Source organism: Hypanus sabinus, chromosome 12, assembly GCF_030144855.1.
Source record: "Hypanus sabinus isolate sHypSab1 chromosome 12, sHypSab1.hap1, whole genome shotgun sequence".
In the NCBI taxonomy this organism is placed as follows: domain Eukaryota; kingdom Metazoa; phylum Chordata; class Chondrichthyes; order Myliobatiformes; family Dasyatidae; genus Hypanus; species Hypanus sabinus.
The window spans coordinates 12648836-12659865 of record NC_082717.1 but is presented as its reverse complement, the minus strand read 5'-3'; the positions used below and the strand labels follow the sequence as shown (position 1 = coordinate 12659865).

The following is an 11030-nucleotide window of genomic DNA, read 5'->3' as shown; positions in this document are numbered from 1 at the left end:
TATGGGTTATATGTATAAATACATGAATTGCATTACATCATCATGCTACCATGTGATATAGCGTGCCTCGCTTGAAGTAAACTTGAACTACTCCTGCATTTTTGGACTCCTGTGAGTTTCTTTGAGTTAATTTAATGTTTTGAAGTTACAAAACATAACATAGCTCTTTCACTATCACTGTCTGCTTACACTTCTCACTGCCTCAGTAAAGCAGCCAGCATAGTCAAAGACCCCAACTCACCCCAGATGTTCTCTCTTCGCCTCTTTCCCATTGGGCAGAAGATACAAAAGTCGGAAAACATGTACCACTGGGCTTGAGGACAGCTTCTACCCTCCAATCAACAACCCATATACACTACTCCTGCATTCCCAGCAGATTCTAAAACTCACCTACACACAGGGAAAATCTACAGCGGCCAGTTAACCCACCATTCTGCAAATCTCGGATAATCCCAGGTCCAGGGATCGTGTGTCACAGCCACGGATTCAGCAGCGCAGCAGATAAGGCAATTGCACTCATGACAGCTAATCATTATTATGTTGTGACAGTATGTTGTATCTCCATTCTTTTTGTTGTAATATTTGTCAAGACTTGAACAAAGCATAGCAATGTTTCGCTGCCTGCTTGCATTTGGCCTTGCCTGAGAAATTGGACAGTCAAGTCAACCGACTCGGAAGACTGGCGGTGTTTGTTTTATATTTAGTTATTTCTTTCAGCTGTAGTGTTGGCTTTAGTTTACATTTGAGAGTTCTAGTTAACGGCCCTGTGTGACCTAGCGTTTATTGTTTTCTTTTCTCTCTAGCTCTGTTTGCATTAGAGTCTGTGAACTATTGACCGCTTCAGTTTCTGTCACTCTGCACTTGGGACATATCCGAACATAGTGACATTGTGTGGGAGAAACACAGAACATTAAATAGAATATTACATCTCAGTATAGGCTCTGTGGCTCATGATGTTGTGACAACTATTAAACCTACTTTAAGATCAATCTAACTATTCCCTCCTATACAGCTTTCCATTTTTCTTTTATTTGCTTGCCTAAGAGTTTTTCCAGAGGCCCCTAATATATCTGCTTCTACCACCACCCCAGTAGGGCGTTCCACTTTCTATGTAAAGAACCTACCTCTGATATCCCCTCCTATACTTGCCATATCAGTCATTTCCGCCCAGGAAAACCTATCCAAACTTTCAGTGTAATTTAGCTGGAGATAGGTCTCTACCAAAGGATGTATAAGACATTCCTTCCCTCCACTAACCTGCAAGTCATCTTTGGGCAAGATGTAGCACCTGCTTATCCCCCTGATCAGGGTCGTGTGAAGTGTAAATCACAAGTCCTGATTATGCGACCACTGACGCCAGGCAGACAATCTCTGAAGAGTATTGATAATGGCTGGGGAGATTATCTTGTAAGGACACTGCCTAGAAGGGGGCAATGATAAATGACTTCTGTATAAAATTTGCCAAGAACAGTCATTGTCAGGGAGAGCATGATCGCCCATGTCATGTGACACGACACACAATGAACGCACAAGTTCCAGCAAGACCTGCCACCTACACAATAGAAAAAAGTCCTTCAGTCAGTTAGCCACTTTCTCTCCAAAATGAGCAGAATGAGAATTCAAGCAGATGTCTGAGAAAGTAAGAACAGAAATCACTGAAAACACACGGTGGGTCAGGCAGTGGAAAGAGAAACAAGAGTTAATGTTTCATGGGGTCATACATCACCACAGCACAGAAACAAGCCTTTTGACCCACCTAGTCCATGCTGAACTATTATTCTGCCTAGTTCCATTGACCTGCACCCAGACCATAGCCCTCCATACCCCTCCTGTCCAGGAACTTAGCCACCACTTTCACTGGCAGCTCATTTCACACTATCACCACCCTATAATGGAATGAGTTACTCCTCAGATTCCCCTTCAATATTTCACCTTTAACCTGTAGTTCTTACCTCACCCAGCCTGAGGAGAAAATGCCTACATGCATTCACCCTATACACCTCATAACTTTGTATGCCTCTGTAAGGTCTCCCCTTATTAATGTTGTCAGAGGTTCAACACCAGACAAGCTGAAAGAAATAGTTCAGTGATATTGAGGCAAAGTATTTACATAAGCACATCATGGCACCATTCCACAGAATGGTTCCTCTTCAGTGCCCGAATGTTATGTTGGGTCAGCGTGTCCCTTATTCGGTTAATTAAAGAATTTGCTGTTGTGTTTGTTCTGGCAATCAATCAGGGGAGAGAGCTTAGATGCAGGCAGCTAAGTGTGGTGGGAACTAGAGGCAATGAAGCTATGCCCTGCAGCTGCCTAACTGGAAATAGATAGGCCATTCATCCTTTCCAACCTGTTCCTCTGGTCAGTGAAATGAAGGCTGAATCTTCCATCTCATATATTTTCCTGCACTAACACCAGAATTCCCCCAAAATCCAGAAGCCTCTCAAGGTAGGACATCTGGTTAAGTGGTGCTACAACAATACCCTCTCATAACCTCCTTTTCAAGGGAAAGGAGAGCACGCATCCACCAGTCTACATTGGTGAATCAGTGGTGTCGAGAGTCAGCAGCTTTTAAATTCCTGGGTGTTAACATATCAGGTGACCTGTTCACAGACACAATCGCAAGGAAGGTGTGTCAATGTCTTTATTTGCTTAGTAGGTTAAGGCGGTTCACCTTGTTACCAAACACTCTAACAAACCTCTCCAGATGTACGTTTGAAAGTGTCCTGACCGGTTGAATCATTGGATGGAATGGTAGGAACGTAGGAAGCCATAGCGAGATGGCACCAGTGAACAACCTGACCAATGGCAACGTCCTGCAGACAGTTTACAAAACTACTTCTCTTACTTATTGACAATAGACAATAGACAGTAGGTGCAGGAGTAGGCCATTTGGCCCTTCTAGACAGCACAGCCATTCACTATCACGGCTGATCATCCACAATCAGTACCCCGTTCCTGCCTTCTCCCCATATCCCTTGATCCCACTATCTATCAGAGCTCTATCTCACTCTCTCTTGAATGTATCTAGGGACTTGGCCTCCACTGCCTTCTGGGGCAGAGCATTCCACATATCCACCACTCTCTGGGTGAAAAAGTTTTTCCACATCTCTGTTGTGAATGGCCTACCCCTTATTCTTAAACAGTGGCTGTTAATTCTGGACTGGACTATGCTGGACATCTTCTTCTTTCAAATATGATTCTACTAAGTTGCATGCAATTGGAACCCATGATTTATGCGTCGATGGTGTGTTTTTGAGCCGATTGAGCAATCTGGCACTTTGCTGCCTCCAAGGGAGGCCAGTCAGGTATAGAGCAGAGTGTGTGGTCTGGAGGTTTAGAAGCTTGGTGACAGAGCACAAGCTATGATCAATTCCATTGCTTCCCTCTGACTGAGGCAAGGAGGGTGGAGGCCCATCACTGACTCCATTGCTAATGAAGCATCAAGGGCACGAGCCCATGATAGACTCCATTGCTCCTCTCCGACTGACGTGTCGAGGGTATGAGGCCGTGACAGTCTCCATTGCTCCTCTCTGACTGATGTGTCGAGGGTGTGAGCCCGTGATAGTCTCCATTGCTCCTCTCCGACTGACGTGTCGAGGGTGTGAACCCATGATAGAATCCATTGCGTCTCTCCGACTGACGTGTCGAGAGTGTGAGCCCATGACAGACTCCATTGCTTCTCTCCGACTGATGTGCCGAGGGTGTGAGCCCATGACAGACTCCATTGCGTCTCTCCGACTGACGTGTCGAGGGTGTGAGCCCATGACAGTCTCCATTGCTCCTCTCCGACTGACGTGTCGAGGGTGTGAGCCCATGATAGACTCCATTGCTCCTCTCCGACTGATGTGTCGAGGGTGTGAGCCCATGATAGACTCCATTGCTCCTCTCCGACTGATGTGTCGAGGGTGTGAGCCCATGATAGACTCCATTGCTCCTCTCCAACTGACATGTCAAGGGTGTGAGCCCATGATAGACTCCATTGTTCCTCTCTGACTGACGTGTCGAGGGTGTGAGCCCATGATAGACTCCATTGCGTTTCTCCGACTGACGTGTCAAGGGTGTGAGCCCATGATAGACTCCATTGCTCCTCTCCGACTGATGTGTCGAGGGTGTGAGCCCATGATAGACTCCATTGCATCTCTCCGACTGACGTGTCGAGTGTGTGAGCCCATGATAGACTCCATTGCTTCTCTCCGACTGACGTGTCGAGGGTGTGAGCCCATGATAGTCTCCATTGCTCCTCTCCGACTGACGTGTCGAGGGTGTGAGCCCTTGATAGACTCCATTGCGTCGCTCCGACTAACGTGTCGAAGGTGTGAGCCCATGACAGACTCCATTGCGTCCCTCCGACTGACGTGTCGAGTGTGTGAGCCCATGATAGACTCCATTGCTTCTCTCCGACTGACGTGTCGAGGGTGTGAGCCCGTGATAGTCTCCATTGCTCCTCTCCGACTGACGTGTCGAGGGTGTGAGCCCATGATAGACTCCATTGCATCTCTCCGACTGACGTGTCGAGGGTGTGAGCCCATGATAGTCTCCATTGCGTCGCTCCGACTAACGTGTCGAAGGTGTGAGCCCATGACAGACTCCATTGCGTCCCTCCGACTGACGTGTCGAGTGTGTGAGCCCATGATAGACTCCATTGCTTCTCTCCGACTGACGTGTCGAGGGTGTGAGCCCGTGATAGTCTCCATTGCTCCTCTCCGACTGACGTGTCGAGGGTGTGAGCCCATGATAGACTCCATTGCATCTCTCCGACTGACGTGTCGAGGGTGTGAGCCCATGATAGTCTCCATTGCGTCGCTCCGACTAACGTGTCGAAGGTGTGAGCCCATGACAGACTCCATTGCTCCTCTCCGACTGATGTGTCGAAGGTGTGAGCCCATGATAGACTCCATTGCTTCTCTCCGACTGATGTGTCGAGGGTGTGAACCCATGATAGACTCCATTGCTCCTCTCCGACTGATGTGTCGAGGGTGTGAGCCCATGACAGACTCCATTGCGTCTCTCCGACTGACGTGTCGAGGGTGTGAGCCCTTGATAGTCTCCATTGCTCCTCTCCGACTGACGTGTCGAGGGTGTGAGCCCATGATAGACTCCATTGCGTCTCTCCGACTGACGTGTCGAGGGTGTGAGCCCTTGATAGTCTCCATTGCTCCTCTCCGACTGACGTGTCGAGGGTGTGAGCCCATGATAGACTCCATTGCTCCTCTCCGACTGACGTGTCGAGGGTGTGAGCCCTTGATAGACTCCATTGCGTCGCTCCGACTAACGTGTCGAGGGTGTGAGCCCATGATAGACTCCATTGCGTCCCTCCGACTGACGTGTCGAACAAGGTTAACGTTGACGTGAATGAGAGCGGAGGACGGGCGGGAGTTTGGTGCCACCTGTCTGCCCTTGACTGGTCTTTCTCTCCCTGTCGCTAGCTGCCGTCAGAGGAAACTGTAAGTGGTTTGGGATCCAGGTTAGCAGGATTGACCAGTGAGCCTGTGGGTTTATTTTTTGAGGTTCCTCATGCCACATGTGTTCCTGGACTCTGGTTACTCTTTGTGTCTGAGAATAAAGTTTAAGTTTAGCCTTATTTGTCTCAAGTAAACAGTGAAATGTGTTGTTATCATAAACCACCAACTTATCCTGAGGATGTGCTGGGGACAACCCGTAATGTCGTCTTGCTTCTGCACCAACAGAGCATGCCCACATCACGCCCACCTTAACCCCTCCTGTATGTCTTTGGAACTTTGGGGGAATCTGTCGCACATGTAGGGAGCCCAAGCTGTCATGGGTAGAACATGCAATGTCCTTACAGATGGCGACAGGAATTGAACCTGGGTCGCTGGTACTGTAAAGCATTGCACTAACAAATATGTTGTCAAGCTGCCCAATATATAACATATTATTAACGCCGGTGATAAGGAGTTTGAACAGAGATAAGGTGGGACAAGCACTGTGACTCTGTCAATGGTCTCCTCGCCTGGCTTTGACCAATATCAGGCACTTCCTTGCACCTGGTGTCAGTAAGATTGTGGACTTCAGAAAGGGTAAGACAAAAAGGATCAGAAGTGGAAAGGGTGAGCAATTTCAAGTTCCTGGATGTCAACATCTCTAAGGATCTATCCTGGGCCCAACGTATCGATGCAGCAACAAAGAAGGCAAGGCAATGGCTACATTACATTAAGGGTTTGAGGTGATGTGGTTCATCACCAAAGACACTCTCAAACATCTACCGATATACTGTGGCGAGCATTCTTGCTGGCTGTATCACCACCTGGTTTGGGGCTGAGGGGCAGCTACACAGTATTGAAAGAAGCTGCAGAAAGCTGTGAACTTAAGTCAGCTCCATCATGGGCGGCAGCTTATGTAGCATCCAGGACATCTTCCAGGAGCGAGGAGCAACGCTTCAAAAAGGCAGCATCCATCATTAAGGACCCCCATCATCCAGAACATAGCCTCTTCTCGTTGCTACCATCAAGGAGGAGGGGGTTCAGGAGCCTGAAGGCACGTACCCAATGATTTAGAAACAGCTTTTCCCCTCTGCCATCAGATTTCTGGATGGACTTTGAACCCATGAACATAATAACCTCATGGCTTTTTTTTCTCTTTTGCACTATTTATGTAATTTAACTTTTTAAAAAAATATATATGTAAACCTCTCAGTGAGCTCATATACAAACTTGACTTGTTAGCTAGCTCTGCTAACAGCCAACTGACTCAGTGATGAGAGGGCCACTTTTCATAAACAATATACATCTAGGGTTGGTATAATTTGGGGTTCAACCAAACAGGAACATTGTGATGTCCTGTTTAAAGAAAGCTCGATTTGAGCAAATGTTGTGTAAATGCTTCCCATACAGAATTGTCGGTTGGCCAGAAATGACAGATAGTACACCATATAAAATTACAAAGGAAGTACATTTACATGTTTCAGCTTGATCAAACAATTAATAGGAAAAAGAAAAAAAAAGAAAATGAAAGGGTCCAATACAGTTAAACCAGTCCAATGTGCACAGTCTGTTGGAGCTCATATTGGAGTTATCTTTTACTCACATGCTGGACCCATGGTCTGCAAGAAAGCACACAACACATTGCAAACCTCTGCAAAGTCCAACTTGAACAAAAGTATTGGCCCTTCCTTCTTTGAGCCATTCATCTGAGCAAAGCGCTCTGTGGAAGGGCAATGAATCTCCTTCCAACGGCATTCTGTTGCAGCTTCCCTTCTGTCCCACTCCACAGCTCCTGCAAAAATCCCCCAAACCAGGCTACTGTCCTTCAGAAAACTTGGCCCGACAATCCTAATTGGCTGACTCACACTCCTAAGTTGAACAGCAGGTCTTCTTGCCTTAGCCGAAACCGAAACATTTTACCAGCAGGGCACATTGCTTTTGAAGACCATTGCTGAAGTGAAGTATCTACTGAATAGCCGTAGAAATCTTAACCAGGGCATTACACTCTGCTCCCCCTACCCCACCAAAAATAGTCATGCCCTCATGACTGTGGAACTTATTCAACCATTATTAATAAAAAGGTATTCAAATGAATTTTGTGGTTCTGTGGGTAAATGGAAGTAACACATCTTGCCATGGGAATGGATATAATACCCTATTTCCCAGGTGCATCCTCTGTCAGCTTAGCTAGTGTTTTCCTGACTCTCCGAGACCTTCTTATCCCATCTTCAGCTTCTCCAGCTTCAGCCGCTCCTTGTGACCTTTCCTGTATACTAGAGGGTGCCTCCTCCTGTCTAACATGCATATCTTCTGGCAGCTCAGGACCCCAGCCCCATGACTGAACTTAGTCTCCTTCAGATGCTTCCGAATACCTTCAACATCTGCTAGTGCTAACTGGTGAGGCCTCTCTTGGAAATGGGGTGTTCTCAGTCACTCTAATAGTGTGGCAAGTGTCTTTGGAGCAACCAACATCAGACTCGTCAGTAGAAAAGACATCTTCATGTTCCAACATCTTCTCCATTCCCATTTCTCAGGTATTGGTGTGTCACCAAAGCTGAATGACTTCGAGGTCAACTTCTTCAATCCAGGAGACTGTTTCACTCCAGTTCCCCTGGAAAAATAAACACAGTCATCACAGGAACAAGTTGGACAATCAACAATCAACATCCTTGCATGCTCCCACAAACCTTCTCACAATGGAAGTATTTGTTCCCACAAGGATGGAAGCTTCACCCTTTTCAACCGGATCTGGGCAGACCAACACTGGTTTGTCAATAGTCTCAGTTACTCCAACATCTGCTTCTGAAAACTTCAGTTTCAACGCCAAGTAACCAATGTACAGGTAGTCATCCCCCAAATCTCAAGGGCACCGATTGGGGTCTATGGTAAATGCGTCAAATACTGGTTGTAAAAGGATGTGTAGAGTAAAGTAACTTGAGAACCTGTGTCAAGTATGGCTCTAGAATAAATACCTTCCATCTGTATGGACAATTCAGAGCTTGGTCCCACCAAGCCTTCAGGAATAGTAATTTGCACTTTAGTAATTCCCTTGATACTCTGATTGGAACAGTTCCTCTGCAAGAAGCAGCCCATTCCTTTACTGGGTCCCTCCGTAGCTTTGCAACTTTCCTTCTTTGTTTGATTAACCGCTGACTTACTCTTCAAAGATTTTCCTGCCCCTCACAGTCTTCCATAAAGTGTCCACCTTCTCCACAGCTGCAACAGAAAATACCAGTCATCTCTCTAATCAAGTGACAGCATTCGTTTGCCGTCGTAAGTCCTACAGGTGGGTCAGGTTTCTCACCGGACGTATCACATTTCGTTAAAACTTTAGCAGACATTTATCGAATCAGCTCCGCCCAAGGGTTTTCCTCAAAAGCTCCATCTCCATGGTACGAGGGGTCACTTTGGCAGCAAAGGTCGTCTGTACTGTAAAGCATTGTGCTCACCATTATGCTACCGTGCCCTTCCATCGTGGAAACCAGCCTCCACTCCACGGAATGAGGAGCGGGGTGGGGGGGGGGGATCTCACTGAAACCTCTCATATATTGAAAGGCCTAGTAAGAGTGGATGGGGAGAGGATGCTACCTATTGTTGAGGGGAGCATAGGATCAGAGAGCACAGCCTCAGAATACATAGGTGTCTACTTTGAACAGAGCTAAGGAGGAGTTTCTTTAGCCACAGGGTAGTGATTCTGTGGAATTATTTGCCACATAAATCTGTGGAGACCAAGTCATTGGGTACACTTACAGTGGAGTTTGTTAGGTTCTTGTTTAGTATGTTAGGTTTTTGATTTGGCTGTGTGGGAGAAGACAGAGCTTGGGAGTGGATGATTACTTCTCAGACTGAAGGCCTGTGACTGGTGGTGTGCCTCAGGGCCCATTGTTGTATGTCTGTGCTGGGACCATTATTGTTTGTTGTCTATATCAATGGTGAGGCCAAATTTGGAGTATTGTCAGCAATTTTGGTCACCTAATTACAGGAAGGATATTAATAAGATTGAAAGAGTGCAGAGAAGGTTTACAAGGATGTTGCTGGGACTTGAGAAACTGAGTTACAGAGAAAGGTTGAATAGGTTTGGACTTTATTCCCTGGAGCGTAGCAGAATGAAGGGAGATTTGATAGAGGTATATAAAATTATGATGGGTATAGATGGAGTGAATGCAAACAGGCTTTTTCCACTGAGGCTAGGGGAGAAAAAAAACCAGAGGACATGGGTTAAGGGTGAAGGGGGAAAAGTTTAAAGGGAACATTGGAGAGGGGGGCTTCTTCACACAGAGAGTGGTGGGAGTGTGGAATGAGCTGCCAGATGAAGTGGTAAATGCGGGCTCACTTTTAAACATTTAAGCAAAACTTGGACAGGTACATGGATGAGAGGGAGTATGGAGGGATATAGTCCAGGTGCAGGTCAGTGGGACTAGGCAGAAAAATGGTTCGGAACAGCCAAGAATGGCCAAAAGGCCTGTTTCTGTGCTGTAATGTTCTATGGTTCTATGATCTAGATGATAATGTGGTAAATTGGATCAGCAAGTTTGCTGATGACACTAAGATTGGAGGCATTGTGGACAGCGAGGAAGGCTTTCAAAGTTTGCAGAGGGATCTGGACCAACTGGAAAAATGGGCTAGAAAATGGCAGATGGAGTTTAATGCAAATAAGTGTGAGGTGTTGCATTTTGGAAGGACAAATCACGGTAGGACATATACAGTAAATGGTAGGGCACTGAGGAGTGCGGAGGAACAAAGGGATCTGGGAGTTCAGATACATAATTCCCTGAAAGTGGCATCACAAAAGAAGGCTTTTGGCATCCTGGCATTCATAAATCAAAGTATTGAGTGTCAGAGTTGGGATGTTATGGTGAGATTGTATAAGACACTGGTGAGGCCAAATTTGGAGTATTGTGTGCAGTTCTGGTCACCTAACTAAAGGAAGGATATCAGTAAGATTGAAAGAGAGCAGAGAAGATTTACTAGGATGTTGCCGGGTCTTCAGGAGTTGAGTTACAGGGAAAGATTGAACAGGTTAGGACTTTATTCCTTGGAGCGTAGAAGAATGAGGGGGGATTTGATGGAAATTTACAAAATTATGAGGGGTACAGACAGAGTAAATGTGAGTAGGCTCTTTCCAGTTAGATTAGGAGAGATAAATATGAGAGGAGATGGCTTTAGGGTGAAAGGGGAAAGGTTTGGGGGAACATTAGGGGGAACTTCTTCACTCAGAGAGTGGTGGGAGTGTGGAATGAGCTGCCATATAACATAGTAAATGTGGACTCACTCTTAAGTTTTAAGAATAAATTGGATAGATACATGGATAGAAGAGGTCTGGAGGGTTATGGACTGGGTGCAGGTCAATGGGACTAGTGGAATAAAGTTTCGGCACAGACTAGAATGGTCGAATAGCCTGTTTTCTGTGCTGTAGTGTTCTATGGTTCTACGTATGTCAAAGGTTACAGGAAGAGGGCAGGAGAATGGGGTTGAGAGGGATAATAAATCAGGTATGATGGAATGGTGGAACAGACTCAATGGGGAGCATGACCTAATTCCACTCTTGTGTCTTATGATCTTATGGCCAAAGAAAGACATAAATTGGC

General features: G+C 46.3%; 1 protein-coding gene across 17 annotated transcripts in view; it reads left to right on the top strand.

Moving 5' to 3' along the window:
- The window catches only part of LOC132402627 (uncharacterized), a 381320-nt gene that overhangs the window by 181251 nt on the left and 189039 nt on the right, over window positions 1–11030 (top strand). The window contains exon 3 of one of the 17 annotated variants that reach the window (XR_009514999.1): window positions 7977–8809. The exons of the other annotated variants lie outside the window; for them this stretch is intronic. The gene's annotated coding sequence lies outside the window, so the exon portion shown is untranslated. Of the gene's footprint in view, window positions 1–7976; window positions 8810–11030 lie in introns of those variants that run through there. 17 annotated transcript variants of the gene reach the window in all.